The sequence below is a fragment of the Epinephelus fuscoguttatus genome, linkage group LG5, assembly GCF_011397635.1.
Source record: "Epinephelus fuscoguttatus linkage group LG5, E.fuscoguttatus.final_Chr_v1".
Taxonomy (NCBI): Eukaryota; Metazoa; Chordata; class Actinopteri; order Perciformes; family Serranidae; genus Epinephelus; species Epinephelus fuscoguttatus.
In genome coordinates, this window is record NC_064756.1 from 39,148,622 (window position 1) to 39,174,183 (window position 25,562).

The 25,562-nt window shown below is 41.1% G+C and overlaps 1 protein-coding gene across 6 annotated transcripts in view; it reads left to right on the plus strand.

Annotated features, from left to right (window-relative positions):
- si:cabz01090165.1 (uncharacterized protein LOC100333421 homolog) overlaps positions 1 to 15,015 on the plus strand; it is a 537,387-nt gene extending 522,372 nt beyond the window's left edge. For 5 of the 6 annotated variants that reach the window (XM_049576585.1, XM_049576584.1, XM_049576586.1 and 2 more), the window contains 2 exons: positions 8,083 to 8,132; positions 13,598 to 15,015. The gene's annotated coding sequence lies outside the window, so the exon portion shown is untranslated. The remainder of the gene's footprint in view (positions 1 to 8,082; positions 8,133 to 13,597) is intronic. The other variant, XM_049576587.1, reaches the window with a different exon arrangement.
- The last annotated feature ends 10,547 nt before the right edge of the window (positions 15,016 to 25,562 follow it).

The following is a 25,562-nucleotide window of genomic DNA, read 5'->3' on the forward strand; positions in this document are numbered from 1 at the left end:
GGTTCAAAGCCCAAATATAAACCCTGACTAAGGCATGGGCTGGGACTCGCTCCATTTAAAGACACGCCTTCTCTTGTTATCAATTATCAATATGACACTTACTTTTTTAAATGCAATATCTACAATAAAATATCATATACAGGTCAAAACAATAACAATAAAGAAATTCAGACAGTAACCACTGTCTCACACCTGCAGTATTGTATGTGTTTGTTTCTCTGAATTAGACATCAGCCCAACCATTTCCTGTCCCTCAGTAAATAAATAGTATGTTGAAAGTAATTTCCAATCTGCCTTCCACTCTGTCCTTTCCACCCTGTCACCAGAAAAGTGACGGTTTGGAGAAACAGCCTCCTGTGATCCAGCAGATTTCTCTTTTTGTTGTCTTCCATTCTTGACTCTGTCTCCAGGAGTTCATTCTCCATCTGTTGTTTTCCTCCTCTCTTCTCCACTGTCCTCTGTCACTCCTCCTCTCCTCTTTACCTCTTTCTTATTTCACTCTTCAGATGTTCTTTCCCTCAGCTCTCTTTTATCTACCCTCCATGATCCCACATTAAATTATAAGATTTAGCAGTTGAATTCTCTTCTATCCTCCTTACCTCCTTTTTTCCTCTTTCTTTATCTCTGCCTTTGTTTTTGTTCCTCTGCCCTTTTTAAGTTTTAGTTATCCAGCCATCATCCACTATCACTCCATTACATGATAATATTAGTCTCTTTTTATCTAATCATCATTTTGTCCCCCCTTCCATCCTGTAACAACACACATCCCATCTAAAATCACAGTTTCTCATGCATGTACACACACACACACACACACACACACACACACACACACACACACACACACACCCTCTCTCTCATGCAGAAACACAAGTTTTTTTTTTGTTTTTTTTTTTCTGATGGAAGCAATCTCAGCAGCCCCCACTGGCCCTTAGGCCATTTGTTGTGGGTTTAATATCTACCGCACACAGTGTATAAACCACACACACATATTCTCTCTCTCTCTTTCTCTCTCTCTCTTTCACACACACACACACACACACACACACACACATAATTCGCAAACTGAGGCAATCTCAACGCGCCTGCTTTCTCTCCAATCCATATGAACTGAGCGGGTGTTTGTTGGTCAGCCTGACTCACCGCTCCCTGAAATGCCATCAGTCCCCTCTCCTACTAGACACACACACACAGACACACGCACACAGAGTCATATTTCCTTCACATTAGCGGACATTACATTGACTTCCATTCATTTCCTGGAGACTTACCCGAACCATAAGCCAAGTCTTCTCCCTAAAATGTTTCGTCGCCAAAGTGAAGGTGAGTCACCACAATTTGACTGTGTAAACGGATTCATGTCCCCAAACATGAGTAATACATGTCCACACACAAATACAAAGACAGTAGGGATGGCATGTCAGTCCAACACTTAAAGGAATATTTCCCCAAAAACAGCATGAATTGTATATAGCACTCATGCTCTATGTGGTCCCAAATATAGTGTTCTATCAAGTGGCATTTAGTAGAGCGGTGTGCCCGAAAAATGAAAGCATGAAAAATGGTGTTTTGCATTTCTGCAAACCACAAATATGCTACATTTGTATATTTCATACGTATCATATCACTGCCTCTAAAGTGATGTAGTATAGGAGCTGACTTTGTCACCAGGAGGTGGAGGAGATGGTGGATTGTGTGTCACCTAGGCAACGACTGCTGAGCTGCAGACCACTGTTTGAGACATACAAGCAACAAAACCAGTAGTGATTAAGTGACTCTCTCTGCATTTTTAGTGATTGTTAAGACACCAAAAGTTGGTGTATTGTAGCAACCTGTCACTGTGTTTCCAGCAGGGATAGTGCCACCAAACACCATTGTCTTTTATCGAGAATACCTTTTTCATCTGGAAAGTAGCACAAGAAGAGGCTGTTTATTACTGAAACATTTTTGCTTTGCCTGCTGGAATTGAAACCTTAACCCCCTAACCCCTAACCCTTTTTAAGCCAAAAAATGATATTTTCCTAACCATAACCAAGTGGTTATGTGTGCCTAAACTTAACCACTCATTAACCACAGCGCTATATAATAACGTACAAATGTACGGTGGTGTGGTGGTTAGCACTCTCGCCTCACAGCAAGAGGGTTGCCGGTTCGATCCTGGGCGTGGGAGCCCTTCTGTGTGGAGTTTGCATGTTCTCCCCGTGTCAGCGTGGGTTCTCTCCGGGCACTCCGGCTTCCTCCCACAGTCCAAAGACATGCAGATTGGGGACTAGGTTCATTGATAACTCTAAATTGTCCATAGGTGTGAATGTGAGCGTGAATGGTTGTTTGTCTCTATGTGTCAGCCCTGCGATAGTCTGGCGACCTGTCCAGGGTGTATCCTGCCTCTCACCCGATGTAGCTGGGATAGGCTCCAGCCCCCCCGCGACCCTCAAGAGGATGAAGCGGTTAGAACATGAATGAATGAATGAATGTAACATATCCAAGGTTTGCCAGCACTTTTTCTGCTGCCGGTTTGTAATGCAGCCGGTCCGAACCTTTCAGGGGTGATGATTTGCCACCAGTTGGCTGGACGGCACCGTTCACGGCAGTATGATATGCCGCTGGACGGTGTCAGGTTGAAATGCTACCAGTAAAGATGAAATATAAGGAGCTGGTAAGTCCCTGTAGGGCGGGCAGGAGGGATGATGGATGGGTCCAGTAAACCCTAGTCTTTGACCCAGGAGCTCTGTGTTCGCTTCATGTATAAATGTAGAGCCAAACCATAACCTAAACCTAACCATGTGCTTTTGTTGACATCCTGGCATTGGTTGTAGCATCCAGGAATGTCAGCAGCAGATGCAGGAGGATACTTGGCGCATAATATGTAGACTTAAAAGGCCACTGACAAAGCTGGGATATATGACAACTTGGGTTAAGAACGGATGGATGGATGTGTAGCATTTCTCATTTTCCTGTGAGGGACCAGAGTCTGCATCCCATAACAGAGGCACTTTTACTATATGGCTTTTTGTTGATAGGAACAATCTTCGTTCCCTAACATTAACCTAACTGTAGTTGACATGCGTAGATGAAGCAGCAAGAAAGAATAGTTAAAAATGCTAATTTAGACATTTAAAAATTTTGTTTCAGAATCTGCTCCAAAAATAAAACACTAAGAGATAGATTAATGTCAGAGGGGACAGCAAACATTAAGGCTCTTTTACCTCTTTCAGTAAGAACATTAAGGTGTAAACAGTAGTTCTGAGCCTTATTTACCAAAATGAGATGCTTAAACATGGAGGTAAGATCCCAAGAATAGCTTAGTATTAGTGTGTGCAGGGCCAGCAGCCTTATTATACAGAACACAATGATGCATGCAGGCTGTTATAAATAAACTAGAGCACAGTGGTAAATAGAGTTCAGAATATGTAAGTATTAAGAGTAGGTGTGTTTATGTATATATAATGGCTGAAATAAGCCTGATTTTCTAACTGAGTTGACATTTTGGAGATACAAGTTCCCATCGGACAACAGCACACACAGACACTTGAACACAAGCAACATGCCACACAGAAATACACACTTTAATTCAACACATGCTGGCTCTCTCCAATACAATCCCACCATCCCACCTCAGCGATTACCACAGAGAGGGAGAGAGAGGGTGGAGAGACATGGGCAGACGCAGGCAGATAGCATCACTGTGCACTCTGTAAAGCCACGAGGCATCAGGGCCTCATTCAGTGTGCTTTTATTATCCGCGCCTGGCACCAAGCAGTACGATGGCACAGTGACTAAACTGTTAGCGACTGCCACAGAGCTTCCACTGAGGCTGGCAGGCAGCGGGCCGGCACAGAGTCACAGTGACACCTGCTGGTCTCACCACACAGTGGCTTTTATTTTTACCCTCATGTATCCAGGGAAAGTAGACGGACAACGTCATTCACATTCATCCACTGACACGTTCACACTGGGAGCTACCCAGCAGTCTGCTATTGGAGGATGCTGGGAAACATCTCTGAGTAAAACCAGTGTGTTCAGACACCTCACATTCATCAGGATTTCTAAAGGTTTGGTCACTCAACAACAAAGAAACAGTATGTCTTTATTCCCCCCCATTTCATTTTCAAACAGTATGAGTAAAATAACTAAGTACCTTTACACAAGTACTATACTTAAGCACAGTTTTGAGGTACGTGTACTTTACATGAGTATTACATTTCCTGCTGCTTTATATTTTTACTTCACTACATCCCAGCGGGAAATGTACTTTTTACTTCACTACTTTTATTTGACACCTTTAAACAGTAGTTACATTGCAGATTTGGATTAATAATACAAATATAATCAACAAATAAATTATCATGTTGCCTCTACACCGGCGATAGTCGTGGCAAAAGGCATGATGTTTCCAGGTTGTCTGTCTGTCCCATTCCTGTAAACTCAATATCTTAACAACGCCTTCAGTGAATTTTTTTCAGATTGGTCACTACAGTTGCCCTGGACTGAATTTTGAACTGATACAAATTTGGTGGTCAAAGGTCAAGGCCACTGTGACCTTGCATTCATCTCATTCTCATGAACCCGATTTCTCAAGAGCACCTTTAGGGAATCTCTTCAAATTTGGCACAAACTTCCACTTGGACTCAAGGATGAACTGACTGGAATTTGGTGGTCGAAGGTCAAAGGTCAAGGTCACCGTTACATCACAAACCCAGCCAAAACTTGAGAATTTATACAGAAATTACAATTGAATTTCACAGAAATTTCTAATCGAATGTAATGATGAAGTGATGACATTATATGTCCAAAAGGTCAAAGGTCAACTTCACTGCGACGTCATGCAAAAACACTTTTCTGGCCATTGCTCACCACCATATCTAGGAACAGAAGGATAGGCATTTGGTCAGATACTGAATTGGTGACATCACTCTTGAGTGTCCACCTTGTAACTGTGCCACTAATGGGAACATGTGTATGAAGCATCCGTGTTTTCACAGAAATGGATGGAAACTATAAAAGCAACTTGACTGGTGCACAGAGGCATACAACCACAAGGCAGTAATTCTAGTTATGGACATAATTAATACTTGACTGCTATCCAGCAGTGTATAGTAACAAGGAAGCCCTGCATTTGCCAGTTTCAACAGTAAAGTGATGAGCACATTAATGCATGTTTATAATCCAATGACGAAATACATATTACTCTGAAATGGACTTATTTGCATAATGAATTCTTGTACTCTTTGTACTTCAAGTATAATTTGATGATCATACTTTTGTACTTTCACTTTAGTAAGATTTTGAATGCTGAACGTTTATGGAAGGCTTTTCTAGTCTTCTGACCACTCAAAGCACTTTTACACTACATGTCACATGTAACCATTCACACGCAATCACACAGCCATCAGGAGCATTCAAACTGCCATCAGGAGCAATTGTGGGTTCAGTATCCCAAGGATACTGTAACATGTGAACTGGAAGAGCCGGGGATCAAATCACTGATCTCCCAATTCGTGGTTGACCCTACCTCTGAGCCACAGCTGTTTACTTGTAACAGAGTATTTCTGTACTGTGGTATTACTGTTTTTAGGTAAGAGATCTGAGTACTTTCTTCCAACACTGCTTTCAAAGGTGGTTTTACAACTAAAAATAAGTGTTTGCATTTTGTGTTTCTGCAAACCATGGATATGTTACATTTGTACATTATTATGCAGATACATTGAAACTTTACATTTAAACAATGCTGTGGTTAACGTGTCTTGGTTTAGACACAAAAGTACTGGTTATGGTTTGGGAAAGATGAGGTTTCAGCTTAAAATACCTGGTTTTTGTGGCACTATTCCAACAGGCAATGGAACAATGGCTTGCTAAAAAAACAACCAGTGTTGTTGTTTGTTGGTCTTGAACAGTGATCTGCAGCTTGCCAGGAGTCTCGCCTATGATAAAAGAATATTTTTTTTTTTCTGTAAGGTTTAAAGTTAAGGTATATAGGTTTATTTATCTGAGCGTTGCTGTAAGGTACATATTGGATTTCAGAAAGTTCTAATACATTTATCTATCTATGTGTCTATATATTTGAAGTAGTTTATTTTTGCACTTTTCTGCACAGCTTATGTGCTAAATAAATCTCATGAATGCACATAAACAGAAAGCAGTGAAATCCCAACTCAGGCTCTGCTGTTTCCTGATATCTATTTTTATGAGGAGGCCTTTGAATATAATTTGCAGCATAACATTGCCAGTGGCTCCTCATAAACCCTTTGACTAAAATAAAACAAAGTCAAAGTCATTTTAATCTCCATCTGAAAAAGACCTGAGTGTATGTGGGAAGGAAGCAGAAAGACAGATAAAGAGAGACAGACGGGCGGATTGTGGGTCTGTTGAAGGAGAGAGAGAGACATCCAGAGAAAGACAAAGAGAGAGAAAGAAAGGAGGATTATGGACTTATATTTAGTTAGTGATACAGAGAAAAAAAAGAGAGAAACAGCCAACCAAACAGAGAGAGAAGTACGTATGAGTCACTGAGCCCCGAGACACAGTTATTGACAAGAAGAGATGGAGAGATAAAGAGAGATGGAGAGAAAATGAAAACTCAGGGATGAGGAGGAGGTGGAGGAGGGATGGAGAGAAGGATTGGAAGAAGATTGGATGTGAAGAAGATGAGAAGTCCGCAAATAGAAAGCTGAATCCCAGATTTACAGCTCACTCAGTATCTATCTTAATTAATATTATCATTAATTTATCATTTAGCCATCATTCCTTTACTGTTTATTTGTCAATTACTCATCATTTATTTGTGAATATTTGCTGCTTTCTCTGTTTCATATTGCTGTAAATGAAATTTTGGTTGGACTAAATGAGACATATGAAGACGTCACTTTGGACTTTTCAAACCTGATTCGAGTTTTGCAGTTTTCTGAGACTAATCAATCCGTTGATTTGAGTGTAGAAATGAATGTTGGATTTTTTTCATGAAAATCTTCTGAGTGGCCAGCTGTGATAATCCATATGAGAGGAGAAAGGAGTTGATAGATATGTTACTTATATATGCTGTGGCTGATGTATGACACCTTCAGTTTCATCAGTTTTTAGTAAACTTATAAATTTAAATGCCTTAAAAATGTTAACAAGCAGTAAGTGAGTAAGTGCTTTGTGAATTGTCTTGCCCTGGGTTTCACCTCGTCATGCAGTCCAGTCGCCAGAAGCAAATGTTGGCATTGTATGTTTCATCATAACAGTGTTTCCAAAGTGACATAGTATATGAGCTGGTTTCAATACTGTAAAAAGTTCCTCCAAAAAACCTGTTAAAGGGTTTATTGGGGGAGAATCTTTCCTTATCCACTGAGAGGTAGAGTGCATGTTGGATGGTGTGTTACCTCAGTGAGATGCCTGCCAAGCTGCAGACCACTGTTCAAGACCAACAAAAATGCGAAACCCTGATTTAGCAAGTCATGGCTATGTTTCCTGCAGCTTTTTAGCCCCCAAACATGGAAGTTTTTTAGTGACTGTCAGTTTTTCCAGTGGGGATAGTGCCATGAAAAGTGATTGTTTTTTTAACAAGACATTGACAGGTTGTCCAACTGTGAGTGTTTCAACAAAACTTGGTATTTTAAGCTAAAAGAAGATCTTTTGGCAACTATAACCAATTGGTTCTTGTGCCTAAACTTCGGGGGGGGGGGGGGGAGTCAGTCAGACTGTCCCCCCAGTGCCCTCTTGAGTGGCGAAAATGAGAGGATGTGCCCTTTTGGCTGCCCTCTTGAGTGATCAAAACAAGACGATGTGCCCTATTGGATGAAAACGAGCAGATGTGCCCTTTTGGCTGCCCTCTTGTCCATGTCTGCAGTAGGTGCCTTTTTTTCCTTTTCGCCCCTGCCCTTCAAACATACTGAGTCCGTCACTGAACCTAACCACACATAGGGTTGACTTTAGATGTGCTGGTGGATTTTGTTACCTTTGGATAGAGACAGACAAGCTGTCTCCGTATTTCTATCTATCTATCTATCTATCTATCTATCTATCTATCTGTCAGTCCGTCTCTCTGAGCTCTAATTCCATCTTCTTTTTGTTATTTTTTTGTCGGTTATGTGTGTCTTTCAGATTTACTTACATTCAGCTTCACGGCGCTGAAGGGAGAGGAGGAGGGAGAGGTGAGAGATCAAACACACACACACACACACACACACACACACACACACACACATACACACACACACAGGTGAGAGGGTAACCACTCATTGTTCCACCAGAGAAGCTCCAACAGAACATCTTGAGGGAGGAGAGAGGGATGGAAACATGCCAAGCATATTTAACAGGGAGGTAGAAAAGGATGAGAGAAAATGAATGAAGGAGAGATGGAAAGAGAGAGCAGCAGTCGTCAGCCATTAGCAGGCCTGGAGTCTGTCTGCCTCTAAGTGCTCTGTAAATATCGCCTTGCCTTAGTAAACAACATTATTCCTCTTTATTGGGCCATTATATAATGGCCTGATCCCGCACAGTATGCAGATTGGTGTCGCTCCATTATGTAAGCTCTCTCTTCCATTATGTAAGCATTCTCCTCCACTCCCCCTCTCTTCTTCCTCTCTCTCTTTACTTCTCCATCACTTCCTCGTTACTCTCTCCTCATCTTTTTAACCCTTTTTGACTCCCCTGTTTTCAGTCCCTTCTTTATTTTGATTTCTCCTCCCTCTTCCTTTTTCCTTTACTGTTCAGCAACTTTTCTCTCATCTTTCCTCCTTTACTTGTCTCTCTATTCTCTCTTTCCCCTTCTTTCTGTCTTTCTCCTTTACTCATCCTTAACTTATTGTTCTAGTCTTTTTACTTCTTCTCCCCCACTGCCTTTTCTCCTCCACTCTCATCCTGTTTCTTTGCCTTACTGTTATCTCTCTTCTTCTCATTTTTATTTTCCCTCCTCACCTTCTGTCCTTCCACACCCCTTGATTCTCCTCCCCTCCTCTCCATCATCACATATAGACAGACATCTGACAGGCCAAAGCTCATTTCTTAGCTGCAGTGAAACAAACTACTGAAAATCAAATCTGCTGCTGCTGAAGAAAGAACAACAAAACTGGAGCAAATTACAGCTGTAGACCTTTGCTTTATATGAATGTTTGAATACATTAAAGGGAAATTTCGGTTTATTTCAACCCGTCTCCTATCGTCCTAAATTTGTTTCAAGTCACTAGTGACATAGAAATAATAGTTAGCTTTTCCCTTTTTCGCCACAAAGACCACCTCATATCGTTAGGATAAATGTCAGAGAACATATAGCGTTCTTCAATTTCACGAAGCTCTTCATCAGTGTATTCTGGCTCAAATAAATAAGGGCGGCCATCAAACTCTGCAAAATCAAATTCCTCCTCCAAAAAGTCGAAGTCTGGCAAAAAGTCAGCCATTATTCTATAAATCTTTCATAAAATAAATGAATGAACTTTTCAGGCTACTGTCCGGTTCTGCCCTCCAGCTGTTGTTGCTTGTTCTCACGAGATTTCAGACACAGTATGAGATCGGCGCTTGTTCTCGCGATATTTCGGCTGCGCTTTGGGAAGCAGAGGTAAATGGTAAACACACCGTAAGGTAAGACAACAACTCTGAAGACCACCTAAATGTGGAATGTTAGTATATAGGCTTTCCACATCGAGAGTCGATGGCCACCCTTATTTATTTGAGCCAGAATACACTGACGAAGAGTTTCGTGAAATTGAAGAACGGAGGAGGAGAGAGAGAGAGAGGCACAACAGGTAATGTTAGAGGACGACAGAAGAGGAATGGCTGCTGGAAGGATTTAGCTCTGGAGCTCGGTGGTGTAACGTTACCTGTGAATGCTGTGCCCCAATGCCCACAGAAGAGGAATACCTCTGTTGCAAGGAATGGGACCAGTTGCAGCCTTAGCTAAATGGTAAACAACAAACATGGCAGCACACCGGTAAGGTAAGACAACACATTTACATGTCGTTTTCTATATGTTCTCTGACATTTATCCTAACAATATGAGGCGGTCTTTGTGGAAAAAAGCTTGTTTAGTGGACTAACTTTGCTCTTGAAAGGATGCCCGTTCAATTACGTTTTAACAGGTCTGACGCTACGGCTGTATCTAGGCTAACGGTTAACATGCTAACTATTATTTCTATGTCACTGGTCACTTGAAACAAATTTAGGACGATAGGAGACTGGTTGAAATAAACCGGAATTTCCCTTTAACTTATGCTTCCTTTTAATTCTTGTGTTTTCTAAACAAGCACTGGCATTATTTTTACTCTTTTATCCAAAAGCCATTAAGCATTAATTTACATATAATTGTGATTTCTGATTCTTGTTTTCTTATTAACCTATTTTAATTTGCCCATTCATATTCAGTATGATGTTTACTGAGTGATATCCAACCCTTTTATCTGCATCCCTACATCAGATGTATATAGGGCTTTCATGTGGGTCATTTTGTATTAATCTCCATGTTAATATTTTCAAAAATTGGGTTTTTAATTTACAACTTGATATTGTCCCGTGAGTTTAAATAATGATTGGTTGCTCTACAGGACTTTGACTTGATGGACGTTTGGTAGTTAAAGTAGCGAATTTTGAGATCTGAAGATATCTTATTCAAATATATTTGTGGTTGTGGAATGTGTTTATAAAATACTCAACCCAAAAATTTTGACAGTATTGCGTTTCTGCAAACCACGGATATGTTACATTTGCAAGTTATTATATGGCAGGTACACTGAAACTTTTTTTGACTTTAAATACCTGGTTTGGGAAAACAACCCCAGCAGAAAAGGCAGCAATGCCCACTGGAAAAACAGCCATGGGTCTCTAAAAAGCACCTATGTTTGGAGGCTAAAAAGCTGCTGGAAACACAGCAATGACCCGCTTAAACAAAACCAGTTTTGTTGTTCTTTGCTCTTGAAAGGTGGTCTGCAGCTTGGCAGCGGTCCGTCCACCATCCCCTCCACCTCCCAATGACATATCATACACTGCGTCACTTTAGACACGATATGTATGAAGTGTACAAATGTCATGTATTCATGGTTGACAGAATGTTTTTCTTTGGTGACTGGGCTACAGTTATTGGAGTGTGCCATCTGATTAATTATAGACCTTTACGGTATTTTTTTTTCTCAGTGAAATAGTTGATAAATGTTATGAAGGATTATAAATTGAGTCATTCAGTTTACATTTAAACAATGCATTCATAAATTTATATTGAGGTAATAATGGTAAAAAAAAAAAAAAAGTTACATTTTCCAATTAATAATTTCCTTACTTTATCTTTAAATGATACATTATTGCATTTGCTTATGTGGCTGCCCATTATATTGCATCTCACAATTTATGTTTGCTCTAAGTGAAAAAAAGACAATGACAAACCTACAGGGCAGCAGCATGAGCGCTGATTGGCCACAATACTTAGCAGTTGACCACTCAGAGCTTTTAAAATATATTGATTTGTGAATCTGTTTTAATGACATAATTAAAGTCTTCTGGTAGCATATTCAAGACCTCATTATGCAAAATTCTCACTTGTCAAATGCATGTATATATTATATATTATATTTTGTATAAATCTCCTCCTGACCACAGTTGACTGTCATTTGCATTTACTGCAGTTCGAGGGTCCCCGTTGGCAAAATTAGAATTCAGGTATTTCACTTTCCTACACCTTTTTAATAGCAGTATCTCACCACGCACCAGAGTGCAGCTTTACCATCTGCAAAGAAAAGTGTTGTGATGCCCATTTGTTCATCTGTGTTTCAACCATAAGTTCAAAATATTTTGTGGGTGTGAAGGGGGTAGTTTCCAAAGCAAAGTATAGGAGGGAAATGGCTTTTAAAGCCTGAAATCTCAGCAGCTGGCAAAGCAGTCACTGAGTCATCAGTACTGAAAAACAACTTTATGGACCCCTGCAGATACTGTGGGTTTTTCTATGATTCTGGATAAGGTGGGAGAGGACATTTGCATTTTTCTTCTTTTGTCCAAAAACTGGGATGTCTCAAGTGTGTAGGTAACAAGCAAATGCTCAAGAAACCTGCACACTATAATGGAAAGAACTCCACAGGAGTCCAGCTTATGAAAAACAAGTTCACTTATAAGTGAGAAGAGTAAGAAAAAAAATGAACAACAGAATAAATTTCTGTTCAGAAGCCATAATTTACTTTGTTAATGTAACAAGACGAGGTCTAAACCTAGTATAAGGCTGGACCGTGTGTTAAATGCTGAAGGGCTTTTAATTCAAAACAAGGACTTTTAATTTGAAACAGGAAGTGGCAGACAGTTACCCTGCCACAGACTTTCATTTGTTTTGATGTTAGCTGGCATGAGCTGTCCCTGATTGATGCAGAACCCACTAATCTGCTCCTTTTTGCTCTATTCAACACAGCCCTCCTCTCCCCACTTCATTGGCACTAGCTCAGTCCATAGGGACTTGGGTTGGGAACCGGAGGGTTGCCAGTTCCAGTCCAACCAAATATGGAGCGTGGACTGGTGGCTGGAGAGGTGCCAGTTAACCTCCTGGGCATTTGTGTCATTTTAACACATAATATTCACTTCAGTTTATTACTTACACCTCATAATGGTGGCAGTACCTGTTCTGATATTGTAACATGTAATGGTGAGTACTGTATCAATTAATTAAAGGGTTGTGTCATACAGAGTAGACAAGAATTTTTCTCAAACAAACTAACTCTTTCCTCTGTCCAAAACTACCATTTGGCCTACAGCCAGCTGGCTAGCTTGCCAATTCCACCATGGTTTTATGTTAATGTTACAGTGGTTGCAGAGAATGAGCTGAACAAAGTTGTCACTCATCTGATGACAGCAACATGCTTTCCTAAACTGTGACAAGAGTGTGTGCATGAAGCATTAAGTTATTCCATTTAACTCATAGCAGCTGGCAAGTTAGCTAGCTATTTTTCTAATTCCACCATGCTATCATGCTGCACTGGTTACAGAAAATGAGAAATATAGTAATACAGGACTGTCAGCGTCCATGGCTCTGTCAGCTTATTAACACCTATTTATTTCAAAAGAGAAACAGCCAATAGCGAAACACTAACACTGATGTTATCAGTCACTCCAACCATTCGTAACCTCATCACACACTCACGGACAGACTTTCGTATTTACAGGGCTGGCCTCTCCTCTAAATATTGTACTTCATACTGCACTCCATTTTTTCACAGTTGTAGTTATGGAATGCTTTAAGATTTCACAAAATTACAGTTTGTAAAATATGATGCACTGTCACTATCCAGCAGTATATAAAAGATAGATTAATTAGATTCTTCTTTACCAGCTACTTCATTAACATGTTGCGCAAGTTAATGCATTAATTATAATGACTAAACAACAGAATGTTGTGACAAGAGCCATTTTCCTTTTACTTTCAGTACTTAAAGTATATTTTGCTGATAAACTTCCATTCTTTTACTAATGCAGGAGTTTTAATGGAGTATTTTAAAATTGAGCTATGGTTTATTTCAGCAAAGTATTCAAAAACTTCTTCAACTGCTTCTGAAAAACAGGTCCAACTACAACACAAAAAGCAAACTTAATGCATCTTAAATTACAGAAATCAATCACTCAGTCTCTACCTGTCTCCCTCTCCTGTCTCCTTCAGGTGCCCCAGTGAATTGCATGGTCACATTCTCCTAATGAGCCCCGATGATCAAGTGTTTGACCCAGAGACACAGCCACCTCACGCCTGAGGCCACCTCACTCAAGAATCAGATGGGATGTGATGTGAACATCCTGTGGGCAGTCAGAGGAGAATAAACAGCCTTCCTGTTGACATGCAGGACGCTTGAATCAGACATGTTGGATACAGGTTAGGCTCTGGATGTTGAACTCTGCTCATGTTCGGTGCTTAACTGGGGCTTGAAACCTTGGATCAGAAGAACTGGAGTAAACATGGTCTTGAATCTCTTCTTCTTTTCTGAAGGAAATATCCAATGATCAGACGGGGCTCTAAAGGGTGTCGTGTGGATTTAACCTCTGCATTTGACAGTTAGAATCCACCCTCAATGCTGCTCTGGGAATACACTGAACGGATTACTGAAAAAACCCTTTTATGACATTTTTCCAGGATCTCCTAGATTGTGGTTCCTCTAGGATTTGGTGGCACCACTCCTCTCTTTCCCCAGCATACAGTCATATGCCAAAGGATTACTACAGTATTATGACAGCATTACTACAATATCGGGAGAATATGCAGATTTCCAAAAGCACACCGCTCTATTATCTCTTAGCAGTCAAAGAGAAAATTCATGTTGGGCCTTGGATTGAAAATACGAGCACATTGTCAACGTCTTGTCTCAAAGCATCAGTAATACAAACTGTCAAACTAAACGGTGAACTTCTCTGGCACTTTAATCGTATGTCTTCACCTTCCCTCTCTCTCTATCTCTCTTTCTCTGTCTCTCTCACTCTCTCTCTTTCTCTCACTTTCATGAACAACTGAATAGTATACTCTCCAGTATTACCAATCTAACTCTTCTGGCTGCGAATGACTCAGAAAATGTTGAAATAATCAGTGTGTTTGCGTTCATGGTGGATTGGTTCTCTCTATGTCAGAGTATTAATAAAAAATAAAAACCTTGGCGTCCCAAGAATGGAGCCTTGAGGAACTCCTGTGAGGATTTATTCAAAGCCAAACTTCAAGCACAGACGTCCGGCTCTACGTTTGATGGTGAATTCTGATGTTCCGTTTGACACTGGAAAGTAACTGTACCTGTACGAAGCACTGGTGAACTTGACCATTGGTGTTCCTATTACTAAAAGCTGGCACTTGAGATAGTTAAATGTATTAAGCGGTTTTAAAAGATGGCCAGCAGAACTTGCGCTGTCCCATCCCCTCCCTCCCTCTCTTGCTCCCCCTTTGCCGTTTGACAGTGTCTGTGTTTGTATGTGACATACACCTTACAGTCTTCGATGGTTTGATACCCATGATTTACTTTGAATATAACGAAACAAATGACCACAACAAGGAGAAAAAAAAACACAACAACATGCGAAATGGGGATTTTATGCTTTCATAGATACAATTATGTGGATTTATAATGAAATAAAAAGGTATTTTTCTTGGAAAAAGTGTTTTTTATTTCAATTTCAACAGAACTCACAGAAACACTTTATTTAACTGATGAGGAGTATTCAGACCTAGCCAGGTTAGCTGTTTCCTGTTCTTACTGTGAGCTAGCCTACTCCAACCCAATCACCAGAGTAAATGTTGGCATTGTACATTTCTGCAAACCACAGATATATGACATTTGTATGTTATTATGTAGCAAATATGTTGAAATTGTACATTTTAACAATGCTGTTAACATTGGTTACATTTAGGCACAAAAACACTTGGTTATGGTTTGGAAAAGATCATGTTTTGTCTTAAAATAGCCTCAATCTCTTTGGTGCCACAGTCATCACTGAAAATGCTGTTTTTTATTTGTTTCGAACTGTGGTCTAGGGTGCAGCTTGGCATGCATCTTGCGCTTCTTGAAAATGCTGTGATGTCTCGTTTAAGAAAACACCCCAATAGCAGCTGGAAATGTAGCAATGTCTCGTTAAAAACAACTGATTTTGTTGTTTGTTGGTCTGGAACAGTGGTCTGTGGTGGTTGTGTCTGCAGTAGTGTTTCACCTAGGTCTTCAACCACTCAACACCCCTTTCACCTCTTAGTGAAAAAGTCAGCTCATATACATGTAATCAGAACTCTATAACTTCAATATAATACATATGAAACATACAAATTTAACATATTCATGGTTTTCAGAACAATGCCATATTTTTTTCTAGCGACATCTCTGACTTCCTGGGGAGTGTAGATCTTCTCATCTCACTCTTAGATGGAAACCAAATTATCATAATTCTCATAATATTCTATTCCTTTTAAGCAGCATTCTGTAAAGCCTCACCTTGTAAAAGTCAGACTGTACAGCAAAAGGTTTAAAATCAGTAGTTATGGGCCTCATTAATAGAAATGATCATGTAGGAGTCAAGTTCTTTTCTCATGTCTTTTTTATGATTCTCAGATCTAAAACCTGATTTATACTGTGACGTCTCGTTGACAGCTCATTTGCACAGCCATGTTTCAATGCACTAACAAGAGTTTCTGTGTCGTGCCTTAAACAAACAACTGAGTGTGATTGTCAGAATTACCTTGTCGTGATTAGTCCGTGATAAATGATTTCAGATTGCCTGAATTGCTGCTTCCATTTCCCAACAGAACTGTTAATGATGACAGGCAGTGCTGCACATCATCAGCACCCTTCAGAAAAATCTCAAAAATGTCAGCCTGTCAAAACGAAGAAAAGCTTCTCTTCCATTTTTAGACATGCATTTTTGATGTTTTGCAAAGGACTTTCATTGTTTGGCGTGGTCCATGGGTAATATTGGACTTTATGTGCCTCAAAAACAATAAAGGCCTTCAGTAAGAAGGTCAAGTGTTGCAGCAGAACCCTGACGACACCTCCAACAGGATCTCAATTTAGCAAACAGTTAAGTGACAACGAATATTTGGTCTTCCAAAAAGATGTGGTGCAAAGATGTGTAAGTATTGCAATCAAATGACATAGAGTTAACTAAATTTAAAGCCCCACTAAACATTGTTTTTACATCAAAAATGGGCCAAAGATTATATTTGATGTAAAAGAAACTGTAGTGGGAAACTACTTCCTCTAGTTCTAATGTATATGCAGGGTCCGACATTAACGGTTGCCCGAATGCCCGGGGCAAGTAAAAATAGCCGGCGGGCCAGCAGACCCTGCGCAGACATGCCCGATCAGGCAAGCAGCACCGACTCGGAATTTTTTTTTTTTTTTCTAATCGCAGGGCAGGAATTATACCACGGCCAAACGGCCAGTGCCGTGGTATAGCCGGTATAGAATGTGGCCGTAATGCCCCTCCTACCCATACGGCCAGTGTAGCATGCCCTGTTTTTTTTAACATTAACATGACAAACAGCAAGGCTGCGGGGGGTCATCCCTATATTCCTCGGGTTCTATGTTCCCCGGGTTCTATGTTCCCCGATCAGGGAACATAAGACCCTTTAAAAAAAAAAAAAAGGGTCCTATGTTCTTCACTTTCCCCAAAAGGAAATATGTTCCCCGCGTTGTATGGGACCGGAGGACATAGAACCCTTTTTAAGAAAAAGGGTCCTATGTTCCCCACTGTTGCCGGGGAACATAGGACCCTTTTGAGAAAAAGGGGTTAGGGTTAGGGGGTTAGGACCCTTTTTTTAAAAAAAAGGGCCTATGTTCCCCAGGTCCTTTTGGGGAAAAGCAGGGAACATAGAACCCTTATTATTAAAAAGGGTTCTATGTTTCCCGGTCCCATACAAAGCAGGGAACATAGGACCCTTTTGGGGTCCCATACAAAGCGGGGAACATAGGACCCAGGGAACATATAACCCAGGGAACATAGGTACGCTCCCAGGCTGCGGCTAACAAGTTAATATACTGACACTCCTCAGACACACACACACACACACACACACATACCGGACAGCCTCTCAGTCCTTAGTCACTAACGCTAGCTCATGTACAACACAGGTACCACACAGAAACTTTTACAAAGGGTCATAATGTGCTTCTAGTGACTGTCAAATCGCCAATGAAAGTTGTTCTAAATGCGGACACGGAGAACAGCTGCCTGCTCTCATGGGACAAAGATCCTCTGAGAAGAAAGACGGTTCACGCTGCTCTGCCGCCAGGAACAAACTGGGAGGCAAAGATCCTCTCTGAAGAAGAGGGCTCACTTTGCTGCAGGGTTCACCAAAATGTTTTTTTTTTTTGTTTTGTTTTTTTCTTTTAATAAATTGAACACATTAAAGAACATACAAGATCCTGTAGAGAATTAATACGTATAATTCAATACAATAAACATTGTCAAATTAAATGAAGGAAGAGGATTTTTTTAAAGGCAAATTAAATATTGGGGATTTATGTAAAAATATCCATAGAGACATATAAATAATTATATAATTACAGATATGTAGGCTATGTTTGGTGAATACTCCTGTCAGTGACCCTGACCACTGGCATTGGCAAAAGAACTGGAGTTGGTCCCCGGACGCTGCACTGCGGCTGCCCACTGCTCCCAGTGTATACAGTAGGATGGGTCAAATGCAGAGGGGTCAAATGTATGTGATGTGCTGAGAAAGGACAATAAAGAATAACTAGGAGATAACAAAAGAATAAAGAGATTTCAAAGACTTAAAAAATAAGGGACATGAATCAAAACAACAAGAAACGAGATATATCCCCAGTCACGCACACCCAGTTTTAATAAACTCAGTACTGTTTTTCATCACATATATTGTTTTGTCTTCATTCAATGTAGTTAGTAGCCTGAGTGTCAGACTGAAGCTCCCAGAACCTTCAGTCTGACATGGCTTCCACTGAAGGCGATTTACAAGGGGGAGGGATTTTGATTTTTTCCCTAACCAATCAGTAGAGATCAACGACTCACCCAGAATCTGACATCATTAGTATCCATGCCTCGGGGGTGCCGAAAACAAGTGAGCATTGCCCGTTTAAAATGTCTCCGTCGTCGTGCACGCCCAGCTGCATCGCCGTTAAATCCAGTTTAGCAGCTTCCTTAATTTGGTCCTCCATTAACGCGAGTAGTGGCGAAATATCTTGATAGCATCGTTAATGTGGTCTGTAGGATCAGTAGCGGTCGCCATTGTTGCTATCCTCACCAGTTACCCACCGGCGTACAGCTTGACATCAGCGCAGCACTGATTGACTAATCGCTAGACCCCTGGCGTTCATTGGTCCGTCCAGCATTTGGACGAGATAAATTGCAAATTCATTAAAGTATGCCAGACCAGAGATGCAAGCCTACTCAGTTGAGTGGGACGGGTCTATGGTCTGGAACCAGGCTATGTAGTCAGCACATATTGTTATTGGCAAAAGTGGCCTTGCCCTAAAAATGACTTAAAGGGATAGTGCACCCAAAAAAAGAAAATTCAGCCATTATCTACTCACCCGTACGCTGACGGAGGCCCTGGTGAAGTTTTAGAGTCCTCACATCTCTTGCGGATATCGGTGGGGAGAGCGGCTAGCACACCTAATGGCTGACGGCGCCCCAGACTAACGTCCAAGAACACAAAATTGAATCCACAAAGTATCTCCATACTGCTCATCCGTAGTGATCCAAGTGTGCTGCAGCCCCGACATAAAAAGTTGTTTCGAAAAACATCATGTGAACTCAGTTTTTAGCCTCACTGTAGCCTGTAGCTCTGACTGCTTCTCTGTGCTCCGCGCTCAGAGTGATCGGTGATGCACGGTCTCTGAAGAGCAGCAGTCTCGTCAGTACTGATGTCCAGATTCTCAAGTGCAGGCATTGCCAATTCCCAGTCTGAGCAGCAAAGACTTTCCTCATCCGTTGGCATTGCTTTGCATTTGAAACAACTACACCACCAGGTTTCCAGTGCTCGACTCCGGTATTCTGCGGCTGGCTGAGGGTTAGGCTCATGAGCTGCGGCGGCTGCTTCGTCCAGGAGCCTGAGTTCCGTCCATATACTCAGGCTCAAACAAATACGGCTCGACAAAGAAATGCTGTTCCTCCTCAATTTCAAAGTCTTCAGACATGTTGGGCTGTCCTTTGCTAAAAGACTGTAGTGCAAATTATCTTTTAGCTACTGTGGTTACTGTTGTCTCCCCCTGCGGTGCACGTGTCATGTGATGTAAACACGGGTGAGCAAAGCTCATGCTTGCGCTGGTCTCGCGCAGGTGCGCACACGTGAGCGCAGAGCACAGAGAAGCAGTCAGAGCTACAGGCTACAGTGAGGCTAAAAACAGAGTTCATATGACATTTTTTTCAAAACAACTTTTTATGTCGGGGCTGCAGCACACTTGGATCACTACGGATGAACAGTATGGAGATACTTTGTGGATTCAATTTTGTGTTCTTGGACGTTAGCCTGGGGTGCCGTCAGCCATTAGGTGTGCTAGCCGCTCTCCCCGCCGATCTCTGCAGGGGTGTGAGCACTCTAAAACTTCACCAGAGCCTCCATCGGTATATGGGTGAGTAGATAATGGCTGAATTTTCATTTTTGGGTGCACTATCCCTTTAATTCCAGGCCTGTAATCGTGTATTTCCTCTCTTGTTTCTATCCTCGGAGAGGCCAGTTGCAGTGTGCTGCTTTTTTATGTGCTGCTGCCTCCATTGGCTGAACATCTCTACTGACGTAAGATATAAGTCATGAGCGAAAATGTGCACCACACAGGAAAAAACCTTAACGTCGGACCCTGATATGAGAGGTAGGATTTGAAGTAGATGTGGACTAAGGTTCCTGGTTCATACCTGTGGGGGAGCCCTTCTGTGTGCAGTGTGCATGTTCTTCCCTGTGACAGTGTGGGTTTTCTCCGGGTTCTCCAACTTCCTCCCACAGTCCAAAGACATACATGTCAGGTTAATTGGTGACTCTAGGTTGGCCATAGGTGTGAATGTGAGCGTGAGTGGTTGTCTGTCTCTATGTGTTAGCCATACGATAGTCTGGCGATCTGTCCAGGGTGTACCCTGCCTCTCGCCCAATGTCAGCTGCAACCGCAACCCTTATCAGGATAAGCAGTTACGGATAATGAATGAAGGAATGTAAACTAGGGATGGGCGATACCACTCTTTTCAGATTCGATACGATACTGATACTTTTTCTTTCAATTTCATCGATACCGATACCGATACCGATACTGATCATTTCTTATTGGTTATTTTTAAAGTCAAAATGTAATTACACTTACAGGCAAATCACATGAAAAATGACATATATGACTGGCCTTTTAAACACATTTATTAAGAACAAAAGAGGGCATCCTATACAGAGAGACCTTAACATATAAGTTACTTCACTTTGATTATTAAAGCACCAAATTGGCCTTTTGACCACTGGCACAAATCCAAACACCAGGTCTGTAACAATTACTTATATGTAAGGTAGGTGAAAACTACCAACAGATTTATTACATCATAACAATGCTGTGTTGAAAACTTGTATGTTGAAGTAAACATGTCTGTAACACTGTGATCCATACCTTCTCACTGAAGTGGAGCAGAAACAAGAGACAGACTTAAAAAACATTTTGTTGTCTTAAGCTTACGAAAAAGCAAAGTATCATTTGAAATAACTTACACTTTGCAAAGCACATTTAATAAGTAATGGCACAGTTAGCGGAAAAAATATACACTTTCCTATACTATCATGCCTCTCAGGAGGTATAGCTCTACATTTTACTCAAGTTTTAGGTTGGTGTTGAGGAACAGTAACATGTTAACATTTTCAGCTTTAAGCCGATTACGCTTCTGGCTAATTGTCTCTCCTGCCTTGGAAAACAGCCTCTCTGCTGGAACAGAGGTTGCAACAGTTCCAAGGTATCTTTTTGCTACTTTGCCCAGCAGTGGAAATGCATTCTCATTTTTCTTCCACCAAAGCAAAGGGTCCTTGCTCCTTTGTATCACTTTTTCTTCCATGTATCTGCGCATTTCAATGTATGCATCTGTGTTTGCTGTGCGACTGCTCTGAGAAGCCATAACACGAGTGTCAAACTCCTGCCATAATCCTCCCTTGGATGTTGAACAATTTGCATCACTACTTTCAGTGTTTGCAGCAGGTGACCCTTGTGTCAATGACATGGTTGCTGTCATGGAGTTGGTTGATGCTGTAGCAGAGGCTTCACTGCTGGTTGCCTGACACTCACAGCTGCCCAGGGCTTGCATCTCACTGATTATCCTCGACTTAATCATTTCCACATTTCCAGTATCACAGAAGACAATGTTTTTGAATCGAATGTCCAAAAAAGTGCTGGCTGCAAGAGTGTGGTTGTGCTCAATGTTTTGAAAGCACCGCCTACATTGTGCTGAAAGCTGTGAAGCCAGAGAGTTACCCCTCTGCCCAGCAGATGAGGTTGCTCGTTGGAGAAGAGAAACCAGAGGAATGACTTTGGAAATGGTTACGTAGTGCTCTGCTGAAACCTCCTTAGTGGCCTCTTCAAAAGGCCTAAGGGCTTCAATGGCTTGGCTAATGTGGGACCATTCTCCCTCATTCAGGCACAGGGTGGTTCTCCCAAGAAGACAAAGTGCTGTTGTGACAGCTTGTTGTTGTTCATGCAGTCGTTCTAGCATGTACAATACTGAATTCCATCGCGTATCCACTGCTTGGATTAATCTGTGCTGTGGGAATCGCAACTGACTTTGTACTTCTTTTAGTTTGTCAGTTGCTTTGGTGCTGTGATGGAAGAACCGAACAATAGCACCACATTTCTCCAAGATGGACTCGAGACTTGTGTCAGCCTTAATAGAGTCCTTCACAATGAGGTTGAGTGTGTGTGAAAAGCACGGAATGTGTTTCCAGCAAGTTTTCCGCACAGCTGAAACCATATTTGCTCCATTGTCTGTAACAACAGCATGGATCTTGCTGCTGATGCTCCACTCATCAGTTATTTTTGTGAGGAGTTCACAAATATTGTCTGCTGTATGCTGTACAGCTACATGGTATGTTGCAAGATTGCAGGACTGCATCTGCCAGTCCTTATCAATAAAGTGTCCTGTCACAGTCAAATAAGCTTCAGTGGTTCTTGCAGTCCACATATCACTTGTTAAAACCAGGCTGCCTGCTGATTGTATGGAGTCTTTCAATGTTTTTTTTACTTGTTCATATAGTTTGGGAATTTCACCTGTCATCAGGGATTTCCGACTTGGGATCTGGTAACGGGGATCCACTACTTTCATAAAATGACGGAAACCTTGATCCTCAACCATTGAAACTGGTTGCAAGTCTTTCACAATCATCTGGGAGAGGCTACGTGTGATCTCTTGGGCTCTTTGGGACTCAGCTGAAAAAGGTAATGTTTTAAAAAAACAAAAGGGAAGATGAATTGTTTTTGCTGTACAAGATGTTTGTTGAGGATTTGATTAGATACAAGGTCTACATAATTAAATGTGAAATAATTGAAATCACAATATAGCCAAGTGCAATATCAAACCTGCAAGAAGCTGCAATTATTTGTAAGTATAACTTGTGAAAAACAGTTTTATCATGAAGTGATAAAATATGAATTATATTCTCCAGATGTAAGAAAACATGTCACAGATTAAAAACAATGTTTTAATCATAATGATTTGAATGGGCTTTTTTTCAGTGAAAAATAAAACTATGATGTAAAAATGACAATTCCCAATAATTATGAGTCATATTGCAATTGCAATATCTCTTTTTTTAAGCTTCAAAATCAGTTTATGATCAGATCATGCAGCCCTATTAGATATTTTATAAAAAGCAAATTCCTGGACTAGTACGATATTCCCCCTAATACTCTGGACCATAAATTTCAGAAGCAGTTATTTTGTGGCATAAAAAAACAAAATTACCCACATCCTCCCTACAGAAACTTTTGCCACTAATTTATCCTCATAGTAAATTCAACCTGGCTTAATCCACTGTTTGGACTCCTAAATGTATATGCAAATTCTAGAGTTTTGCAAGATTATTACCAAAAACAATGTTAAATAGGAGGAGTGCCATGGCGATTTCTCCCAATTAAAATTACCCTCTTCACCTGCTAACATCATAAGATTATGATCGCGATGTTGAGGAATTCACCTGTACCTGGATATACTTTTCCTTTCTGGAAACTCTCATGTAGGGTCTTTTGCCGGACAGCGGGTGGTGCAGCAGCAGCAGACCTGTCTTTCTCTGCCTCCTCTTGTCGTTTTTCAAGCTCATTGTGACTTTCGGGGTGTGTACTTTTTAAATGTTTAAATAGGTTGCTGGTGTTGTTGCTGTGTGCAACCTTCTTATCACATATTGTACATTTTGCCGTGACTTTATCGAGTGGTGAAAAGTAACACCACACCACGCTCCTTTTTCTGTCTGTCATTCCACTCTGCTGTGCTGGTCATCGCTTGTCCCGCTGTTCTGTTTTAAAACCTGCTAGCTCGGCTGTAACGTCTCAACTTCCCCATGTCACGTGACACGGACCAGTCCATTTTGCAGGTATAGAGGGGGGTGTCTCGGCACAAAACATTGGAGTAGGTTACAGAAAACAGGTGAAAGTGATGCATGCACTTTCGTATTTATTAATCAGTATCGATATATTTTCAAAGATATCAACACGAAATGAGTAGCATGTGAGCATCGATGTATCGATCCTGCTGGATCGATACGCCCATCCCTAATGTAAACCTACTATGGTTTGTGATTTTCACAGACAGGTAAAATATGCCTTACCACAGGATGTTGAAGGCCAATGATACAGCTTGAAGCCAGGTAATTGGATTGTGTTAAAGGACTTCAGGAGGAAGGGTTGGAGATCTCCCAGGTGGAGCAGACCGCACCAAGTGCTCCTGACCTTGGAATCAGTAGTGATCATAGAGATTGCTACATGGGTACACGCCAGTCATTGCAAGAAGATTCCAGATCCACAAGATGACCCCTCTTCTACAACAACCCTATAAGCAACTGGATGGAGTAGTTTCAGACAAATGCCAGCTCTTCATTTCAACAGCTAAGGCTTGGCTGTAAAGGGGTTCCTACATTTAGGTACGTTTGTCTCAAACCCAGTGAAGAAACCAACTGAAAAGCTTAAAACAGGGCAAGACTCTGACACTTGTGAATCCGGTGCTCCAAGATGATGTCATCTCAGCCTTGGCACTCTCATTTTACCCTTTTTCCATACTCATGTGCTGGCTTGGCTTGGTATGGTTTGACTCAGCACATCAGCCATGCACAGCAGGGATTTGCATCTCCATTACAACAGGACTACCTGCTTCAAGGTGTGTCTTAAACTGATAATAGGCTTATCTTTAATAACTACATTTAAAAGCAGTGGGTTGATCCATAGATAAAGGGCAAGTAAGAGAATTTCACCTGTTGGAGGTGAGCTGTTGTCTGCAGCTCATCATCAACATCTCACTGTGGCTGTTTCTGATTGTACTCTGTGTCCCTGTGGTATTAGTAGACTTGTTTTAAGAAAACCTGCAAACAAGTACTGCTGATTTGGTGATAGTCACACATCTCATTTCCTATAGATTCTTTACAATTAAAGTCCCTTGTTAATATGCTATGTAAAAGCTTTTATTGTGAAGAAGCAAAATAAGGAAATGATGGGTTTTCATCAGCAGTAACTTTACCTGACTCCACACAGCTGAAAGTTGAACATGAAACAGTAAAATAAAGGATATTTAAAAAGGATGCAGGAGAGAAAGTAAACTCCAAATCACAGAGATTCAGTTAGAAGCTACAAAAGTACTGAGAGCTGAACACACAGAGGGTTGAATTCACAAAGAATGAACTGCGGCCGCTGATAGCACCTTGAATTGCACTTCACTTGCACCCGCAGTTTGCTCCGTCTTAACGTCCTATTCACAAAGGATATTGCGCTAATGATATACCAGCACAAACACGCCCACAAAGTTTGGCAGCTGAGTGCAGTTTGCCCCTGATTTGCCCCTGATTGCAATTAGCCACATGGCAAAGTATAAATGCTGGCTTTGTGCCAAGAACACCATGGCAGAACAATGGCAGACTTTGTTTGGCAAAGTACTGAATACTGTATACCCTCATGTAGTGATGTCTGCTGGTGAGT